The sequence below is a fragment of the Anopheles stephensi genome, unplaced genomic scaffold, assembly GCF_013141755.1.
Source record: "Anopheles stephensi strain Indian unplaced genomic scaffold, UCI_ANSTEP_V1.0 ucontig428, whole genome shotgun sequence".
In the NCBI taxonomy this organism is placed as follows: domain Eukaryota; kingdom Metazoa; phylum Arthropoda; class Insecta; order Diptera; family Culicidae; genus Anopheles; species Anopheles stephensi.
Genome location: NW_023405378.1, coordinates 286,787 through 309,323, shown reverse-complemented (window position 1 = coordinate 309,323; position 22,537 = coordinate 286,787). Strand labels below are relative to the sequence as shown.

At 43.8% G+C, this 22,537-nt stretch overlaps 1 long non-coding RNA gene across 3 annotated transcripts; it reads left to right on the top strand.

Moving 5' to 3' along the window:
- Positions 1 to 5,955: 5,955 nt before the first annotated feature.
- On the top strand, positions 5,956 to 7,553 carry LOC118516995. 3 transcript variants are annotated; one of them, XR_004908221.1, is made up of 4 exons: positions 5,956 to 5,992; positions 6,356 to 6,776; positions 6,838 to 7,220; positions 7,292 to 7,553. It is a non-coding gene; the product is annotated as an uncharacterized LOC118516995 (long non-coding RNA). The 3 variants fall into 3 exon arrangements; XR_004908222.1 differs by lacking the exon at positions 5,956 to 5,992 and having other exon boundaries at positions 6,266 to 6,495; positions 6,729 to 6,776; XR_004908220.1 differs by lacking the exon at positions 5,956 to 5,992 and having other exon boundaries at positions 6,267 to 6,776.
- Positions 7,554 to 22,537: the final 14,984 nt, after the last annotated feature.

Below are 22,537 nucleotides of genomic sequence, written 5' to 3'. Positions count from 1 at the left end.
TATCCCGATGAAACCTTACTTAAAAAAAGTGGAATTGTGGCTCCTGCTTAACACATTCAGAACTAACCACCTGAATCATCCTTCGATTCTTATATAATTCTTTGCAAAACCTCGTGTAATTGCAGGAATGAGATATTTTAACTTGAGAAAAACGAGCTTAAAAACTGCAAAAAATACCAAAGAATTATTAAATACTAATCTAAAAAAAAATAAAAAAAATTCATTTTTCCGGAATTCTCACATTTAAAGAGGTAATTTATAATTATGTGCCATACGACACGAACGATTTAAAGATTATTGACATCACAAGTTTGTTTGATACCAGGTAATCTTATTATATTTTCGTCACTTTATGTGATGATCAGCATTTGGAATTTGCTATTGAAACCATGTAGACCAAGTTGCTTTATAACAAAATATAAAATGAAGTAGTCCTAAATAAAATAAGTCTTGGGGAAAACACCGGGCCTCGGTTTCAAATAGCCCAAAAAACTTGGTATGAAATGAAAACGAATCATCCCAAATATAACCGAAATTTTCGGCACCTGTTAGCTGATTACAGCACAATCCAATTAAAAATCAATTAATATCATCGAAAATTGAAATTCTGAACATGTGAAACACTAATTTCTGACAATAATAATAAAATAAGGCATGTCAATATATCTTCAAGCTTACTGTAATTACATTTCCATTTAACACCTAAAGATAATCTATCTTTCAATAATGTCGATTAAAATCACATATTAGGAATGACTAAGATTGAATGAGTCTTTCAAGACATCTATATTAAAATTTAGTAAAACAACTGGAAAACCGTTTTGGACATTCCAAATTTTGCTTCCCAAATACATCGTAAGGCACCTCGATCGGCGCAGAGAGGAATTCGCAAAATAAATTTTCCCCCTCACCTGTTCCCACCCCCCATACACCCATCCACCGAGAAGTAGTACCAAACCCAGGGTATAAGGGGAGTTCGCTGGAAAATCATCCGTTCGGGTCGGTTTCACGTGTCCGGTCCCCGATGTTGACCCTCCGGCCGTGTGCCAAGTTTTTCCTGAAAATTCGGAAAACTGTGGGAGATTTTCGCGGACCGGTTTTTTCGTCTCCAAACAGCGAATTCTCAACCGATCCGGACAAATAACGCATCGATCGATGCGGACCAACGGGACCGATAGTTTGGTGTACCGTTTGGCCGGATCACACCCACCATCCGGCAACCAGGGCCGGAAAACTGTTTTTCCGTGTTTTTCCGGGTTTAGAGCGGAGCTACGCGTTCGCGATGTTCGGCAATCTTGCGCATCTCATCGAGATACATCTAGATCCGGTCAAAGATCGGATCATTCCGACCAGCAAGGGGCGCACCATCCAAAAAACCGTTTTTGGCATTCCGAATCCCCCCCCCCCCCACCCCCCCAAATTCACCGTGTGACACCTCATTCGTATTTAGATAGATGGTCATATTGTATTTATGTACATCCTGGAGTTTCTATGCACCCCGGAGTTTCCGTGCGTAGCCCTGTGCCCGGGCCTCTTAAGTTTCTTCCATCTACAACTTTCATTCATCTTCCACCCTTCATCCTTCCTTGACCATGGATGCATCTTGGACCTCCGATCCATTCCACCCCTTTTATATGCACCCCCGTAACCGCTTGCTCATTCTGTAATCCGTGCGTAGCCTTGTAACCGCTTGCGCATCCGTGCGTACCCCTGTAACCGTGCCTCTTAAGCTAGTCGTTTAGTAAATAAAAGTGAAAAACGTAATCCTCGTAACGTAACGTAATAAAAGTGAAATTAAGATAAAAAATCCGTTATAACTTACATTTGTGACCCTGATTTTTATTATGAAAAATAAGCAAACAATTGTAAATTGCTTAAAACAATTATAAATGTGACTATTCTTAATTCATTTTTTTTTGCTCAGAATTAATTTGCTTATAATTGCACTAACGGTGTTAGACAATCCCATACCCAAAATGTTCTGAAAATCCGTCTTTAATCAAAAGATGATGATGATTCCCTCCTCTTACCCCGATATTTAAAAAAATGTACTTGTGGAGAGTGTTCAAAAGAAACAAGTAAAATTACGATTTCATATCGTAGTTTTCAGATACTTTAGCTATTGAATGTATGAGCTTAATCAAATCACATTTCAACTTAATGGAAATTTAATTTTAGGTATTCATTTGATCACTACACTATTGACATTACGTTTTGCCATCGTGAATGCGAACATTTGTGTTTGCTTGATTTGAGCATTGCTACTTAGCTTTTTTGAAAAAATATACGATTTCTCGATTTTCAGTGGCCATCCAGATTACCTAGCGGCCTGCAAAGTAATCAAAAGCCTATTGCCATATGTAAGTAAAGGTTAGCCAAAAATTTTATACAAATCGGTACAAAACTAAATAATCCGGAATACACCACACCTACCTGGACAATAGTCACAACACATCAACCGCACCGAACCAGCACCAGCAGCGACGAAGAACTTAGCAACCGAATTGCTAAGTTGCATTCCTATCATCCATTCCTTCCATCCCACACTCTATTCCCTTAACCTACCCTTCCACGTACAATTGTAAATTAAATATAATTCAAACATATACATTTCTTTAACTCTCGCAATAATTGTTCGCCTCCCGCATGTAAAGAAAAGAGGCGAATATTGTATCACAGACCAAAAGTTTCTATAAATAATTAAAAAAATATCACAAAATATTTGTAGATTATAAGCTAATTAACAAATATGAAATATAACAACAAAATTGCATCAACATAAAAAAAAACATTTGCTCCCAGCGTAAAATTATCAAACTTACTCAAATTAACTAATAGTTTTCTTAAGTTTCTTGGCGTATTTTCTTTGGCATGGGTTATTTCGCTTGAGGTATGTTCTTTGAGCTTCAATTCGTTTCATATTTAAATATCTCATTCTCACTAATATTCTTTGCTTTGCAAAGGTTCTAATAATATCGTTTGGATATTCAGGAAAATTAATTTGTAAATGGCGAGCGAGGGTTTCCACGATCCGGGTGGTTTGTTTAAGTTTTCCATCTTTGTGGAAATTAAGAAAAATTTGTTCCATTTTGTGGCCTGCTTCAAGGAATCCATTAGATGGTTTGTATAAACCGCCAGCAGATACATGATCAACAAATGATTGTGGTTGTGAATAATTATGATCTTCTCTGCTGTTGCAAGTATAATCTCCTAACTGTAATTGGGGATATTTATCTCTAAATTTACGTGCGATGTATCCAATTATATATTCCAATCCATCTTGTTCCTGTTCATTCAAATTATGAATTGGAAGTTCATTATCTGTAACTACTTCTACTACATCAGGTACTATATCAGCTTCTTCAAAAATGGAAGCTGATATAAATTTCTCCTGATGAGTTACATGTTCATACTCAACACAATCTGTTGATGTTATGTATACATCCGAGGCAATATGATTTTTGCTGTCTGATGTACTTGTAATAGAATTAATAATGCTGGGCGATTTGCCAAGAATCATTAAACGAATTCTGTACATGCAATTCAAACGGGATGGGTGATCATACGTACCTCCTTTTTGTCGCAACTGAGAGAAAAAATTTTCCAGTAGATCTTGATTAAGCTGAAATAAAATAAACATGATATGATTAGTTCTAATAAACGAAAAGTAAATATTTTTAATGTGTTTTACCTTATGCGTAGATAAGTAAATAATGTTGTGCTTTTCCTTCATGTCTGCAAACAGCATTTTCACGGATGTTATCTGCATCAAAATACTTTTCTGAAAAACTTGTATATTGTTTTTTCCTACCACTAGCATGTTCGAAATGAAAGTATACATATTATCTAAAGCTTCAATTTGCTCTTCACTTCCCATGAATGATCTTTTATAATGTAGTTTTGCATTCGGGCTATATGAGCTAGAAATGCTAAACCACAAGTCTACCATTTCTATAATATTTGCCAATTCTTTTTCATTTGGCAAATATCGCCGCAATGAAATGGCTGTAGTACGAGATAGTAGCTCTGCTGCTCTACGCACATTTTGTCGTTCTTGACTTGACAAAATCAAGTGCCCCTTAGTAAGCTTGAATAAAGGAGTCATTTCAGCTCCTAATCTACCTTCTACTAGATCAAGTAATGGTTTTGCAGAAATGACTTGATCTTTATAATTAAATCCATGATCAACGAGCCAATTTCTCAATAATTTTAGTAAATGTGGTGCGTCTGGAAATACATATACATTTTTCTTAGTTATGGGATGCTCAAAATACGGTTTTTTATAATCTTGTGCACCTAGCTCTTTCCAACAACTTATATTAGTCGAACAATTGTCGCTTACGATCCCAGCAACGTTTATACCCTTTTCAAATAGTTTCTTTATAATAATAATAATGATTTCTTTGGTCATTTTTTTGTCAAAACCAATATAAATCGGCTGCTTCCAATTCTTAAACAAACCTCTAGCCATAACTACTTGTAGGTAATTATGAGGACCAACAACTTCATCAGTTGAAGGATCATATTCCATTGTATGTTGCACCTTCATCTCATCGAAACTTAATATGCATTCCGCATCTCTACTGTTCAATGTACTAATAAAGTTACCGATAAATATTAAAACATCCTCCAAAATGCCTTCGCTTAAATTAATAGTCCTTGCATATTTTTGTAAGGTCGAAATTGATGGTAGGGGGTATTTCATATCCCGTACCATATAGTCATATGCCCTTTTCCCAAAATATCGGAGCGTAAGAGCACTGCTAATTTCTTTCTTCGTCCATCTGACGCGTTTCTTTTCTTCCGTAATCAAAGCAATCTGATTTGATGATAGTGTGCCTTGTAAAAGGTTTTTCATTTTGTCAATCAGATCGTTCGGATGGATGCAAGAATTCTTCAAAAAGTTAAGTTCCTTTTCTAAATTTAAAACTTTTTGTTTTAGTTTAAAATTTTCAGAAGTAACGTAGTTTAAGGTTGCTTTTAATCGCAAATTAGCTTCTCTAAGTTTCTGTATTTCCTGAGAATTGTTTGTGTTCGTGGATTGCGTTGTGCTTACGGATGCATCATTGCTTGCCGTAACAGGAATAGATGTTAAGGGAGGAAAGTTTTCCAAATCTTCCTCCTGTTGATTACTCATTGCAGTATGCAATGCAGTTTTAATTGTTGGAATAGCTGAAACAAATATAATGAATTAGTCACACAAAGATTAAGATGCAATTCAAAACAACTCACCATTAGGAAGAAGAAGTCTTCGAGACACTTTAGCACCAACCAAATTATTAATTGGCATTAGATAATCATTTTCTAGGAAATGTGTTGAACATATCACGTCATTTATTGAAGGTTCCCAATTTTCCTCCCGGTTACAAAATTGAACCCAAGATTTACGAAGGGGTTCAGATTTTGGGAAAATGTGGAAGGAAATCTCCACCGAATGTTTTTTTGCATCGCATCGTTTATTGCGACACAGTGAAACAGCACAGGGAGCAGGCATGTTTAAAAGTTTTAGAAAAGTTCTTATGAAATTCGTTATGGTAATGAAAGAAACAAAATTTAACTAATGCTACTTGAAAACAAACAACAAAATATCAAACTAATACCTATACTAACGTAACTATCTTACCATAGAGCTAACTAACTAACCTAACTAAACACTATTTTATAAGAAAATTATCGTAAATGAAACTTAACTAACGATTTCAAAGAACTGTAGATGTGGATCTTAATTTAGAATCTACACATCTATCCAAGTTATAGTCAAAATCACTTAATACAAACTATAATTTTTATTAAATGATTATAAAAAATAACTATAACAAAAAATTAACCTTCAAAAAACACACTTCCTTATGATATCACTTCAAAGCCACCAAAAACACGCAATCCACAACCGAGCAAACCGAAAGTACAAGAAGCTATGAGGGTAAATATTTGTAAACAATACCTCCACCAACCCAAGTTATCTATACCCCTTGTTTTCGTAAATGTTTTGGTAAATACATTCGTTAACGAATTATCCTCGAAAAGATTTACGAGATTCCAAATTATTTCGAGGATAATTTGTTTTTGTTTTGATTCTGTTTGTTTACATTTTAAATGAACCCTCTGCTCATAAAATGAACCGGAACCATGTTCATCGAATGTAAACAAACAAAAGTTCACTATCCTCGAAAACTTTATGCTTCGTTAAAATTTTCGAGGATAGCCATGCAAAATGTAAACAAATTTTCGAGGATAAGTTTTTGTGAATGTATTGTGTCTTGTTGTGTCTCGTCATGTGTGTTCGGGAGTTCCTCTATTCTTGTATTTGCTCTTTTCTCTCCTGATTTTGCTTTGCTTCTCTTCATGTCCGTAGACTCTTCGCGTTGTGTGGTGGTATGTTTGTGTGTAACAACGGAACTTTCGCTGCAAGGTTGGAGGAGGGGGTGGGCGTCGAGTGTGTTGTTTATCAGCTGTGATCTGTGCGTGTGAAACTTTTTCGGTGTGCTGAAACGGGTGAGTAAGAGTAAGATTAGAAACAGAATGCCGTGTGCATGTATACCTCAGCCTGAAGACTGAACCACCAGACTTGCTCAGAGCAGGAATGAAATACACGTAATATAAATTGGAGCGTGGTACGCTTGCGCGTAGCAGATCATGGTGTGGTTAAGAAGAAAAAAAGAAGCAGTGCTACAGTCGTACTAGACTCTGGAATGGGTTGTATCGGTTGAACTTTTCTTATTTTTCAGATTAAAAAATCTGTTTGCTCTACAAAGTCGATGAGTGCATCTTTTCAGGTAAATATAATTATATGCTTTTATCCTAGATATCTGGCTTATAGTTTTTTTTGCCTTTTAGTTCTGCAGCGCCATGGTGAACGTTGGGAGGTGTTGGCACGGAAGACGGAGCGGGAAAAGGTTCACGACAACTATGCGGTGAGGAGGATATCAACGGATTGTGCATTTACAGTTAGCGGGTGAGCACACGCTGTACCTCGTAGGAGAACCTGGCCATGGGTATCGGAGAATGCATATCGTGCTATATATCGGCTATCGGCTATATAATGGCATATCGGCTATATGCCGGAATCGTGCTTGGCCTTGAACACTGACTCTGCTCGATCACGGGTTCCAAATTGGTCATTACGTTACCGGCGGCTTGCCAGCAATCAGCATTGGGTGTTCTTTTTCCGTTCAGTTCTTCCTACCGTCCTTCTGTGTATAAAGTGCCTTCCATTAACAGTAAGTTTAATCAATCATCATTCTACACAAATTTGTTTGCTTTTATTTAAGATCAATTTTGCATCTTTTAGTCTCCCGACAGCAATGGTTGCTTCTAGCACGGATTATGATGGTGCTGTTGCTGAAGAGGAATGTTGTGTTGCCTGGTTGCACTGGACAGGATGGTTGACACAGTGTAGTCAATCTCCTGTTGGTGTCGATTGTTCCCTTCGAGCCGGAGGCCCATCCCGGCCGCTCAGTGCGATAGTGTTAGGTGCTAGAAATACAAGATGTAAATATAAAATGGTTACTTTAAATGTTAATACAGAAGAGGTGATTATATAGGTTATAGAATTACGGCTTTTACTTACTAACAAAAACATGAACGAGCGAAATGCATCACGTACATATTGCGCAGCTGAACCAGGCAAAGAAAAGCTCCAGTGTCGTCCCCATTTTTGTCCGGGACATGGTCGTCGTGAAGGTTAATGTAGTAACGGTATTTGAAGGCATATCCTGAGCCGATCCCTATGACGATCGAAAGATCCGCAGCATCCTTTCTTATTGACGAAAACATTTCCTGCACAAATTGCTCAAAACAAATCGCACGACTTGAAACCTAATAAAATTTTCCGCAACATTTATTGGCGGAAAAGAGATTTGGATCAACAATCACACAGTGAATAGAACGAAGACGATCGGCTTCGTTAACCTCTCCCTCTCTTCTAATCAAATCACGCATGAACTCTTACCCCTTCTCCATGAGCAGCCCGACCAAAAATCAGCGATCAAAGATACAGGGCTCGCCTATTCACTTTGCGATGCGAACGGCATATTTTGTACAAAGTGTTTCAATTTGTTATATACATTTTTTCGACAAAACCTACCGTCTTGACAATAAAATCATATCGAAAACCATGTGAAAGAAATTGAAGAACTAAAAACACTCTGGGATTGAATGAAAATACTCAAACGAACTGTAAAAACAATAATGACGGTATAATATATACCATTCGTATCGTAAAGTAACGAGACAAACCCTGTACGAGTGCACACATGCCCATACACATATTCACCCAAACAAGGTGAATCTATAGGCGTAAACGAGATGGGTATAATAATAAAAGGAGAGCAAAATGTAAACATTAAGGTCATCATGAACCAAACTCGAGTGTGTGACAAATCATCCATGAGTGCGAACGGAAGAGGTGTATAAATAGAAAGAGAGGGGGATATTTATCCTCGAGAATTTCCCCTTGGGAATACCTTCTACCATTCCACAACCATTTCTTCTCCACCTCACCACGGAACAAAAACGTCAAGTCGCGAAATGTCAAATTGCTCTATATAATTCTACCTCCTAAATCTATATACCTTGAACGCGGTCGCTTCTCGCACAATGTCTGAATATCGAACGGTGCAAGGTAATGATTTGTGTGGGTGTAAATAAACAAATGATGTGTGTGTATGTGTGTGTGTGGGTGATGTGTAAGTTGTGTTCGTTGCGCAGTGCTGTCTGTCCGGCACTGCGTATTGCCCAGGTGCCCATATACTACTACGAGTAAAACCCAGTCAAGGAACCCGCTTCTGGGTTGGGGGTGGTTGGTAAAGTTTGTGAAGCAATTTTATTCGATCCTTCGATACAATCGCAAAACTGTGTACAATTATCAGACCAAACCATGTGTGTTGTGTTGTTCACGGGCAAAGCTGGTCCCTGGAAAGCGGAATGGGAATGCGAATGGAAGGAAACCAAAGCTAGCTTTAGATAGAAATAAAACTACATTTCTATGTAATTGAAACAGTGGCCGTGCAGTGGCTATTTATTGATTATTTTAAATGCGTAATGGTCTATCGTAATGGTAAAGTAATCCTCCGTAATGGCCACCTCGTTCTCGTTCTCGTTGGTCGTTGGCTATTTATGTGCCGAGCGCATGCGTCGTACCGTGGTCCAAAATCTAGCCGGATCTAGCACATTGAGCGGGTGCTGCGCTCGTTGGTATACCGGCGCGCTCTTCGCTCCTAGCATTTCGTCATAGTCCAACAGCAAATGTGGAGCCAGCACCAAAAACAGCTGTTCAGCCCACCCTGGCAGGCGACAGCTGGCAAAGGCTAACTGCCAACATGGTAGCCCGAGATGCTCGATGCTCATGCGTAAGTAGGTCGTAAAGGAGTCCGCCAACAGTGTCCACTTCCACGATCCCACTTCCAACAAATAAATTTCCGGACGGGTTGTAACGTTTGTCTTGTACACGAGTAAAACGAAACCCCTGTCACCTATGCGGTCGAGCTCGAACACAGTTCCCGGTCCTTTCAGTTCGAGGTTCTGGATTTGCGTCAATTTAGGTATGTAGAGGTGGCCTACACGTAATTTTGCGCGCTTCGAATAATTGTAAGTCCAGCTCGTGTGCATCCCATCGGTCGACAGGTAAAAACGCTTCATGTCGTCCGGCATAAAAACGAAATTCTTGTATTCCCAAGCCCTTAAATCTGCCACTGTGCATGGTCCGTTGTCATCTGATGTCACGTTGCTCACTCGCGGCAGTTCGTTCAGTTTGTTCTTCAGTTCACACGTCAGTTGTTCCAGGTGCAACGACGTATCATTACGACGGTTTCCGATCTTACGGCTGGCCATTTTCGATGAAATATGGTGCTGAGATGAGACACAGTGGAAAAAACGTCTGTTGCACACTTCAGCTTGCTAAATAATGGTTTCAACGCATGCCTGACTTTTACTTATTAATTATTCCTATGGATGGTTTCCAATGTGTGCTGAGATGTGTTTTCAATTCACACTGTCATTATCTAATGTCGTCTAGTAGGCAAACAGAGATTTGCCGTGTTTCTCATGTTTTCAATTTAGTGTTTCGTGTTCCGTGTGCCGGCCTCGCATTCGCCCGTTACACACAGTGTTTGAAAGTGTATGCTCGACGTTAATTCGACGTCTTTCGGCGTTGAAAACACCACAGGCGGGCGGCCTGCCCCCCGGACAGAATTCGGGGGCAGCCTGTTACCTCCGCTCGATCCAGTTACCGAATACACGAAAGAAAGCTCGCGCGAGTGATTTGTGTTTGCTGTGCACATCCTGCCAGGCTTACCAACGCGCGTGTGCTGAGTCTCTCCAGCATCCAGGACTGCCTGAGATGCGTGCAAGTGGCCATCGCGAGAGTGTGGAGAGTGTTTCGTGCGCGTGGATGTCTGCCGGTCTGGCGGGGAGGCAGTGTGCCTTTACTTGTTATTTCACACGCTCTTCTGCTAGACGATACTTCTGGATGCTGAATGCGCGGTACGTCCAGTGCATACGTTGGGTGAGTATTTTCGCATTCCGCTAACGATGACGGTAATAACATCAACCAAAGTGTTCCGGACACCAACGGATGTGCTTGATTATACTCACGGTGATGTTTTTTTTGCTCCGTCGCAGGAACGCACAGGAACGGAACATCTAGCCGTCGTTTGACGATGTACGAAACAAGGATTTGGGCATCGGGTAAGAGCGCACATACCGTTCACTTTCGCAAATTTAGCCAAATACTGCCACACGTTCTTAACTACTGTCCGTTTGTTGCAGCTCCCGATCCCGCCACTCGTCCGGGAAGTGGTCCGGGAATCAATATAGTGCTGGAACGCTCTCCTGAAGACACCGGTGTTGAAACGCGGTTGAATTTTTGACCGACCCAACTGACAGACCGTTGGGAGCCCTATAAATTTTCCAACATTGTCCCCCCAAGTGCGCCACGGTTAAATATGTTTGTTAGGCGATAATAAACACCTCAATGCTAAATTCGCTCTTTGTGATGACGCAACCTCTCTTTGGCGACTTTATAAACCCGATCTTCGTGATGACACACCTCTCTTTCGCGATTGTACAAACCGTGGCTTCACTTCCCATCTTCTGTCAGTTGCTTCGTGGGTGTGTGTTTGTTTGTTTGTTTGTTTGCAGTTTTTCACTTTCTCTATATTCTGTATTCGACTCTTGCCATGCGGTTTTCTACTAAGCTGATACATCTAAGACTGCTAATTTGTGCGCGGTTCTAACGTAAGTTCCACTGCTCGTTTGTACCGTGGCTTGCCTAACTTGACTGGTTCGAACCACTTGGTTCGTCGGGTAAGTGTGGGTAAGTATTCTGCTAACCATTTCTTCCAGAATAAATCTGCTGAATGCTGCGCCATTCGCCACGACGACCGGATTGTAGCAGGGCTATCACAGAAAACTGCCGGTGGTTTGCTTCCATCAGAGCTCCCAAGGAGGAGAGTGATTAGATGTTATAGGGTCAGCCAGTTCGTCGTTCAGGGGCACGTAGGTAAGTGGTCTCGAATTAAGGATGAGTTCGATCTCCGTGAACGTTGACAGCATTACTTCATCCGTAGGGCGCTTGGTGAACACGAACTGATTCAGTGCCTTCTTCACGGAACGTACCAAACGCTCCCAGCAGCCGCCAAGCTCGGTCATCAGAACGTCGTGATCAACCTCTTCCAAAGCTTCCTTCAACTCACGAGAGGCATGTTGCTCCCGAATAATGAGATCGGTTCCGTAGTCTCGCCGAGGAAGGATGATCGGGTTCCGTGAATTATTCCGTGGGAACGGACAAACATTAGCATACACAAACAAAAACCATCCAAAGTCAGCTCCAATCAAACAAGTCGTATCGCCGACCGCCGACTGTTCCCTGCTCAAGACGAACTTTTCACAGTGTAGCAACGGAGAAGAAAAGCCGATGCGATTTTTGCGGATGCGTGCGGGGAAGCGTGGAAAAACGACGGTACACATTGGTATGGTAAGAACTTCAAGAACAGTTTTCCTTTTCATCCACACCAATAAACCGGGCCCGGTCTGCCGGAGACTGGCGAAGAAGCTTGGATAAATAAACAACGGCACGGCACGGCACATACACACACACACACACACACACACACACACACACATACACACATGTACTTTTTTCTATTTCACATGTATTTTTTCCTATTTGTTTCGATTTTTTTTAACATGTAAATGTCGATGGATTCGCCACATTCCCTGGTGTGGGGTAGGGCAAACAATACGAGCTCGCTTCAACTTTTGCTGTCTTGGCGAAGCATGAGAATTTTTATGGCCCTCTCCAAGAAAAACCTTTCAAACAAATGGTGGTAAACTGACCTCGATAGCGCTAGACGGGTGATCGATTCAACGATCGAAACCCCAAAAAACCAGCACCACAGTCCCCCCCCCCCCCCTTCCGAAACGATCGATAAATTTCCATCGATTTTCCACACCAACGCTGAGAGACGTTTTCCGAAACATAATTCAAATAAATAATATCGCTGTGTCTGGCTAGTGGATCGAAACTCTACGGCCAGAGTCAAAGCAATGGGAAAGCGAACAGGCAGTAAGGTAAGAGATTATCGACCAGCACCTTTCACTGGTCTCCTTTGCCTTCCGTACTCCTCCCTTGGGGGAGTACTCCCCAAATCACTCATCGCCACTGGCTTATGTTTTGTGGACATGGTGAGCGAGAAAAAAGCCAGCAGCAGCAATAGCGAGAGGAGAAAAGAAAGAGCGAAAGAATTTTAAGCGAGATTTTGATTATTACTATGCTGCCTGCCCGAGCTATTCTTCTGCTCGGGAGATGGAGTGTATCACGGAACCGGATTTATGCGGATGCAGACCAATAAAGCAGGTGAAGGCGAACGTTGAAGGGAACCGAATCACGAAACAGCCTCCCATTTGCAAAGGCCCCAACGGAAACCGCCCCGCGGGGAAGGAGGAGATCCATTAGACTGTGACGGCAGCGGAAGGTGAAATTGATTCTTGAAAAACTCGAACGGAAACCGAATTTCTTTCCTTCCTCGTATTTTTCACCATCCAATCTGGGGCCGGGTGAACAGGAAAGGGACGCATTTGGAGGGAGTGAGGACAACCGGAGAGAAGTTTGCGATTGCGATCCGCTTATTTTTAGCCCACCACTAAGAAGGTTCTCCCGCAACGACGACTGCCTGACCCGTCTGGCCCGTGCCTTGCCGTGTGTGTTCCTGTTGCCTACCGTGTACGCGAATTTATTACAGCGCCCCGTAACCGTAAGGCCCTGGCGTCTTTTAGCAGGCGTCGTCGTTCTTTTTTTTTCCTGATGAGATTCTTCGGGATAAGTTGAAGGGAAGGGAAAGGATTTGCTAAGGTAGGGTCTGCTATTAGTTTCGGAAGGGACAGTTAGGTGAAATTTGGTGAAAGTTTCAGCGCGATTGTGGACTAAATAAATATGGTAAAAATACATTTTGTACTGTCTGGTGATGGTGTTACAATACGTTCCATTGAGAGTAAAGTTTTGTGGATGAAAAAAAAAACTGGGAAGCTTTCTTTGTAGACAACAATTAATATTTCAAAAAGTCCTGATCATGTGAGTATCACAAAAGACAGTAAATGTCGTGGAACACTGTTTTCTTCCTGCAGTAAATATTGTTACTCGTAAGAGTTCGACTATTTTTTTCAAATAGCCAGAGGAAAATTTCTAGAACTAGTTTTTCCATCTTCATAAACTACATTATCATGTTCATCCACCTTATTCACTTGATATATTGAACCTCATGAGCAAGAGTAGCAAGTTCATGCCAATAATTCATTCATTCACCGGTCGAGAACGATGAGCGGTTCTGTAATTTGGTGGTGATGGACGATCTTTCGAAGTTCTTCCGACGTATCTTTCTCGGGGTCGACGCGTGCAGGCCACGCATTTTCCGGTTCCCAGAGAAACGGCGGTCCCCTAAACCATCGCCCTTGTGCCGATAGGTCCGGCGTCTTAGCCCATTTCGTCCCATCGTCAGCCACGTTCATCTTCGTTGGTATCCAGCGCCATTGACTAGGATCAGTGCTTTCAAGCAGCTCACCTACGCGAAACGCCACGAACTGATTATATCGTCTGTGGTCCGAATGTAGCCAGCTGAGCACATTTTGGAAAGCTTTTGGAAACTTTCGTTTTGTTTTTTTTTTTTTTATGTGGAGTTTCTGTTTTCCAGTCGCTTAAGCATAATGTGTGGCCAACCTTTTACCCGACGTTTAATGCGTGCGCGCCTTTTCGCCTCGAGGACGCGTTTATTTAGACCAACGACGACGGTAAACTATGTCGTCGCCTATGAACATGCACATTGTAATATTATTGTACCGGCACCAGTGATGGCACCGACGTACGCGTTGTACAAACAACCAGACCACGCCCATTGCCACTCCTTTTGCCACCGCCGCCGTCGGTTTTAGTCCCCCGTGGGGGTAGTTGCGAAAAAATCACGAATTTTCAGCACTGCCGCATAGACGCACGCCCATACAAAGCTGGCCGCGTTGATCGGGCCCTTCTCAGGCGGCGAGCAGTACTGGCAGCTGTGCGCGCTGTACAAGCCATCATTCCCACTGGCGCACCTTTTCCCAGCATCGCGAATCACCGGCGTCGTTGTTAGTTTCGCCTCACAGTAGTGCGCCAAACACGCGCGTACCCAGCACTGCATTATAAACGCACCGCATTCATACTGGCCCGGCAACGCGGTCGCTTCTCGCACAATGTCTGAATATCGAACGGTGCAAGGTAATGATTTGTGTGGGTGTAAATAAACAAATGATGTGTGTGTATGTGTGTGTGTGGGTGATGTGTAAGTTGTGTTCGTTGCGCAGTGCTGTCTGTCCGGCACTGCGTATTGCCCAGGTGCCCATATACTACTACGAGTAAAACCCAGTCAAGGAACCCGCTTCTGGGTTGGGGGTGGTTGGTAAAGTTTGTGAAGCAATTTTATTCGATCCTTCGATACAATCGCAAAACTGTGTACAATTATCAGACCAAACCATGTGTGTTGTGTTGTTCACGGGCAAAGCTGGTCCCTGGAATGCGGAATGGGAATGCGAATGGGAGGAAACCAAAGCTAGCTTTAGATAGAAATAAAACTACATTTCTATGTAATTGAAACAGTGGCCGTGCAGTGGCTATTTATTGATTATTTTAAATGCGTAATGGTCTATCGTAATGGTAAAGTAATCCTCCGTAATGGCCACCTCGTTCTCGTTCTCGTTGGTCGTTGGCTATTTATGTGCCGAGCGCATGCGTCGTACCGTGGTCCAAAATCTAGCCGGATCTAGCACATTGAGCGGGTGCTGCGCTCGTTGGTATACCGGCGCGCTCTTCGCTCCTAGCATTTCGTCATAGTCCAACAGCAAATGTGGAGCCAGCACCAAAAACAGCTGTTCAGCCCACCCTGGCAGGCGACAGCTGGCAAAGGCTAACTGCCAACATGGTAGCCCGAGATGCTCGATGCTCATGCGTAAGTAGGTCGTAAAGGAGTCCGCCAACAGTGTCCACTTCCACGATCCCACTTCCAACAAATAAATTTCCGGACGGGTTGTAACGTTTGTCTTGTACACCAGTAAAACGAAACCCCTGTCACCTATGCGGTCGAGCTCGAACACAGTTCCCGGTCCTTTCAGTTCGAGGTTCTGGATTTGCGTCAATTTAGGTATGTAGAGGTGGCCTACACGTAATTTTGCGCGCTTCGAATAATTGTAAGTCCAGCTCGTGTGCATCCCATCGGTCGACAGGTAAAAACGCTTCATGTCGTCCGGCATAAAAACGAAATTCTTGTATTCCCAAGCCCTTAAATCTGCCACTGTGCATGGTCCGTTGTCATCTGATGTCACGTTGCTCACTCGCGGCAGTTCGTTCAGTTTGTTCTTCAGTTCACACGTCAGTTGTTCCAGGTGCAACGACGTATCATTACGACGGTTTCCGATCTTACGGCTGGCCATTTTCGATGAAATATGGTGCTGAGATGAGACACAGTGGAAAAAACGTCTGTTGCACACTTCAGCTTGCTAAATAATGGTTTCAACGCATGCCTGACTTTTACTTATTAATTATTCCTATGGATGGTTTCCAATGTGTGCTGAGATGTGTTTTCAATTCACACTGTCATTATCTAATGTCGTCTAGTAGGCAAACAGAGATTTGCCGTGTTTCTCATGTTCAATGTAGTGTTTCGTGTTCCGTGTGCCGGCCTCAAATTCGCCCGTTACACACAGTGTTTGAAAGTGTATGCTCGACGTTAATTCGACGTCTTTCGGCGTTGAAAACACCACAGGCGGGCGGCCTGCCCCCCGGACAGAATTTGGGGGCATCCTGTTACCTCCGCTCGATCCAGTTACCGAATACACGAAAGAAAGCACGCGCGAGTGATTTGTGTTTGCTGTGCACATTCTGCCAGGCTTACCAACGCGCGTGTGCTGAGTCTCTCCAGCATCCAGGACTGCCTGCGATGCGTGCAAGTGGCCATCGCGTGATGGAGAGTGTTTCGTGCGCGTGGATGTCTGCCGGTCTGGCGGGGAGGCAGTGTGCTGTACTTGTTGTTTCACACGCTCTTCTGCTAGACGATACTTCTGGATGCTGAATGCGCGGTACGTCCAGTGCATACGTTGGGTGAGTAGTTTCGCATTCCGCTAACGATGACGGTAATAACATCAACCAACGTGTTCCGGACACCAACGGATGTGCTTGATTATACTCACGGTGATGTTTTTTTTTTGCTCCGTCGCAGGAACGCACAGGAACGGAACATCTAGCCGTCGTTTGACGATGTACGAAACAAGGATTTGGGCATCGGGTAAGAGCGCACATACCGTTCACTTTCGCAAATTCAGCCAAATACTGCCACACGTTCTTAACTACTGTCCGTTTGTTGCAGCTCCCGATCCCGCCACTCGTCCGGGAAGTGGTCCGGGAATCAATATAGTGCTGGAACGCTCTCCTGAAGACACCGGTGTTGAAACGCGGTTGAATTTTTGACCGACCCAACTGACAGACCGTTGGGAGCCCTATAAAGTTTCCAACATTGTCCCCCCAAGTGCGCCACGGTTAAATATGTTTGTTAGGCGATAATAAACACCTCAATGCAAAATTCGCTCTTCGTGATGACGCAACCTCTCTTTAGCGACTTTATAAACCCGATCTTCGTGATGACACACCTCTCTTTCGCGATTGTACAAACCGTGGCTTCACTTCCCATCTTCTGTCAGTTGCTTCGTGGGTGTGTGTTTGTTTGTTTGTTTGTTTGCTGTTTTTCACTTTCTCTATATTTTGAATTCGACCCTTGCCATGCGGTTTTCTACTAAGCTGATACATCTAAGACTGCTAATTTGTGCGCGGTTCTAACGTAAGTTCCACTGCTCGTTTGTACCGTGGCTTGCCTAACTTGACTGGTTCGAACCACTTGGTTCGTCGGGTAAGTGTGGGTAAGTATTCTGCTAACCATTTCTTCCAGAATAAATCTGCTGAATGCTGCGCCATTCGCCACGACGACCGGATTGTAGCAGGGCTATCACAGAAAACTGCCGGTGGTTTGCTTCCATCAGAGCTCCCAAGGAGGAGAGTGATTAGATGTTATAGGGTCAGCCAGTTCGTCGTTCAGGGGCACGTAGGTAAGTGGTCTCGAATTAAGGATGAGTTCGATCTCCGTGAACGTTGACAGCATTACTTCATCCGTAGGGCGCTTGGTGAACACGAACTGATTCAGTGCCTTCTTCACGGAACGTACCAAACGCTCCCAGCAGCCGCCAAGCTCGGTCATCAGAACGTCGTGATCAACCTCTTCCAAAGCTTCCTTCAACTCACGAGAGGCATGTTGCTCCCGAATAATGAGATCGGTTCCGTAGTCTCGCCGAGGAAGGATGATCGGGTTCCGTGAATTATTCCGTGGGAACGGACAAACATTAGCATACACAAACAAAAACCATCCAAAGTCAGCTCCAATCAAACAAGTCGTATCGCCGACCGCCGACTGTTCCCTGCTCAAGACGAACTTTTCACAGTGTAGCAACGGAGAAGAAAAGCCGATGCGATTTTTGCGGATGCGTGCGGGGAAGCGTGGAAAAACGACGGTACACATTGGTATGGTAAGAACTTCAAGAACAGTTTTCCTTTTCATCCACACCAATAAACCGGGCCCGGTCTGCCGGAGACTGGCGAAGAAGCTTGGATAAATAAACAACGGCACGGCACGGCACATACACACACACACACACACACACACACACACACACACACACACACACACACACACACACATGTACTTTTTTCTATTTCACATGTATTTTTTCCTATTTGTTTCGATTTTTTTTAACATGTAAATGTCGATGGATTCGCCACATTCCCTGGTGTGGGGTAGGGCAAACAATACGAGCTCGCTTCAACTTTTGCTGTCTTGGCGAAGCATGAGAATTTTTATGGCCCTCTCCAAGAAAAACCTTTCAAACAAATGGTGGTAAACTGACCTCGATAGCGCTAGACGGGTGATCGATTCAACGATCGAAACCCCAAAAAACCAGCACCACAGTCCCCCCCCCCCCTTCCGAAACGATCGATAAATTTCCATCGATTTTCCACACCAACGCTGAGAGACGTTTTCCGAAACATAATTCAAATAAATAATATCGCTGTGTCTGGCTAGTGGATCGAAACTCTACGGCCAGAGTCAAAGCAATGGGAAAGCGAACAGGCAGTAAGGTAAGAGATTATCGACCAGCACCTTTCACTGGTCTCCTTTGCCTTCCGTACTCCTCCCTTGGGGGAGTACTCCCCAAATCACTCATCGCCACTGGCTTATGTTTTGTGGACATGGAGAGCGCGAAAAAAGCCAGCAGCAGCAATAGCGAGAGGAGAAAAGAAAGAGCGAAAGAATTTTAAGCGAGATTTTGATTATTACTATGCTGCCTGCCCGAGCTATTCTTCTGCTCGGGAGATGGAGTGTATCACGGAACCGGATTTATGCGGATGCAGACCAATAAAGCAGGTGAAGGCGAACGTTGAAGGGAACCGAATCACGAAACAGCCTCCCATTTGCAAAGGCCCCAACGGAAACCGCCCCGCGGGGAAGGAGGAGATCCATTAGACTGTGACGGCAGCGGAAGGTGAAATTGATTCTTGAAAAACTCGAACGGAAACCGAATTTCTTTCCTTCCTCGTATTTTTCACCATCCAATCTGGGGCCGGGTGAACAGGAAAGGGACGCATTTGGAGGGAGTGAGGACAACCGGAGAGAAGTTTGCGATTGCGATCCGCTTATTTTTAGCCCACCACTAAGAAGGTTCTCCCGCAACGACGACTGCCTGACCCGTCTGGCCCGTGCCTTGCCGTGTGTGTTCCTGTTGCCTACCGTGTACGCGAATTTATTACAGCGCCCCGTAACCGTAAGGCCCTGGCGTCTTTTAGCAGGCGTCGTCGTTCTTTTTTTTTCCTGATGAGATTCTTCGGGATAAGTTGAAGGGAAGGGAAAGGATTTGCTAAGGTAGGGTCTGCTATTAGTTTCGGAAGGGACAGTTAGGTGAAATTTGGTGAAAGTTTCAGCGCGATTGTGGACTAAATAAATATGGTAAAAATACATTTTGTACTGTCTGGTGATGGTGTTACAATACGTTCCATTGAGAGTAAAGTTTTGTGGATGAAAAAAAAAACTGGGAAGCTTTCTTTGTAGACAACAATTAATATTTCAAAAAGTCCTGATCATGTGAGTATCACAAAAGACAGTAAATGTCGTGGAACACTGTTTTCTTCCTGCAGTAAATATTGTTACTCGTAAGAGTTCGACTATTTTTTTCAAATAGCCAGAGGAAAATTTCTAGAACTAGTTTTTCCATCTTCATAAACTACATTATCATGTTCATCCACCTTATTCACTTGATATATTGAACCTCATGAGCAAGAGTAGCAAGTTCATGCCAATAATTCATTCATTCACCGGTCGAGAACGATGAGCGGTTCTGTAATTTGGTGGTGATGGACGATCTTTCGAAGTTCTTCCGACGTATCTTTCTCGGGGTCGACGCGTGCAGGCCACGCATTTTCCGGTTCCCAGAGAAACGGCGGTCCCCTAAACCATCGCCCTTGTGCCGATAGGTCCGGCGTCTTAGCCCATTTCGTCCCATCGTCAGCCACGTTCATCTTCGTTGGTATCCAGCGCCATTGACTAGGATCAGTGCTTTCAAGCAGCTCACCTACGCGAAACGCCACGAACTGATTATATCGTCTGTGGTCCGAATGTAGCCAGCTGAGCACATTTTGGAAAGCTTTTGGAAACTTTCGTTTTGTTTTTTTTTTTTTATGTGGAGTTTCTGTTTTCCAGTCGCTTAAGCATAATGTGTGGCCAACCTTTTACCCGACGTTTAATGCGTGCGCGCCTTTTCGCCTCGAGGACGCGTTTATTTAGACCAACGACGACGGTAAACTATGTCGTCGCCTATGAACATGCACATTGTAATATTATTGTACCGGCACCAGTGATGGCACCGACGTACGCGTTGTACAAACAACCAGACCACGCCCATTGCCACTCCTTTTGCCACCGCCGCCGTCGTTTTTAGTCCCCCGTGGGGGTAGTTGCGAAAAAATCACGAATTTTCAGCACTGCCGCATAGACGCACGCCCATACAAAGCTGGCCGCGTTGATCGGGCCCTTCTCAGGCGGCGAGCAGTACTGGCAGCTGTGCGCGCTGTACAAGCCATCATTCCCACTGGCGCACCTTTTCCCAGCATCGCGAATCACCGGCGTCGTTGTTAGTTTCGCCTCACAGTAGTGCGCCAAACACGCGCGTACCCAGCACTGCATTATAAACGCACCGCATTCATACTGGCCCGGCAACGCGGTCGCTTCTCGCACAATGTCTGAATATCGAACGGTGCAAGGTAATGATTTGTGTGGGTGTAAATAAACAAATGATGTGTGTGTATGTGTGTGTGTGGGTGATGTGTAAGTTGTGTTCGTTGCGCAGTGCTGTCTGTCCGGCACTGCGTATTGCCCAGGTGCCCATATACTACTACGAGTAAAACCCAGTCAAGGAACCCGCTTCTGGGTTGGGGGTGGTTGGTAAAGTTTGTGAAGCAATTTTATTCGATCCTTCGATACAATCGCAAAACTGTGTACAATTATCAGACCAAACCATGTGTGTTGTGTTGTTCACGGGCAAAGCTGGTCCCTGGAATGCGGAATGGGAATGCGAATGGGAGGAAACCAAAGCTAGCTTTAGATAGAAATAAAACTACATTTCTATGTAATTAAAACAGTGGCCGTGCAGTGGCTATTTATTGATTATTTTAAATGCGTAATGGTCTATCGTAATGGTAAAGTAATCCTCCGTAATGGCCACCTCGTTCTCGTTCTCGTTGGTCGTTGGCTATTTATGTGCCGAGCGCATGCGTCGTACCGTGGTCCAAAATCTAGCCGGATCTAGCACATTGAGCGGGTGCTGCGCTCGTTGGTATACCGGCGCGCTCTTCACTCCTAGCATTTCGTCAAAGTCCAACAGCAAATGTGGAGCCAGCACCAAAAACAGCTGTTCAGCCCACCCTGGCAGGCGACAGCTGGCAAAGGCTAACTGCCAACATGGTAGCCCGAGATGCTCGATGCTCATGCGTAAGTAGGTCGTAAAGGAGTCCGCCAACAGTGTCCACTTCCACGATCCCACTTCCAACAAATAAATTTCCGGACGGGTTGTAACGTTTGTCTTGTACACCAGTAAAACAAAACCCCTGTCACCTATGCGGTCGAGCTCGAACACAGTTCCCGGTCCTTTCAGTTCGAGGTTCTGGATTTGCGTCAATTTAGGTATGTAGAGGTGGCCTACACGTAATTTTGCGCGCTTCGAATAATTGTAAGTCCAGCTCGTGTGCATCCCATCGGTCGACAGGTAAAAACGCTTCATGTCGTCCGGCATAAAAACGAAATTCTTGTATTCCCAAGCCCTTAAATCTGCCACTGTGCATGGTCCGTTCTCATCTGATGTCACGTTGCTCACTCGCGGCAGCTCGTTCAGTTTGTTCTTCAGTTCCAACGTCAGTTGCTCCAGGTGCAACGACGTATCATTACGACGGTTTCCGATCTTACGGCTGGCCATTTTCGATGAAATATGGTGCTGAGATGAGACACAGTGGAAAAAGCGTCTGTTGCACACTTCAGCTTGCTAAATAATGGTTTCAACGCATGCCTGACTTTTACTTATTAATTATTCCTATGGATGGTTTCCAATGTGTGCTGAGATGTGTTTTCAATTCACACTGTAATTATCTAATGTCGTCTAGTAGGCAAACAGAGATTTGCCGTGTTTCTCATGTTCAATGTAGTGTTTCGTGTTCCGTGTGCCGGCCTCGCATTCGCCCGTTATACACAGTGTTTGAAAGTGTATGCTCGACGTTAATTCGACGTCTTTCGGCGTTGAAAACACCACAGGCGGGCGGCCTGCCCCCCGGACAGAATTCGGGGGCATCCTGTTACCTCCGCTCGATCCAGTTACCGAATACACGAAAGAAAGCACGCGCGAGTGATTTGTGTTTGCTATGCACATCCTG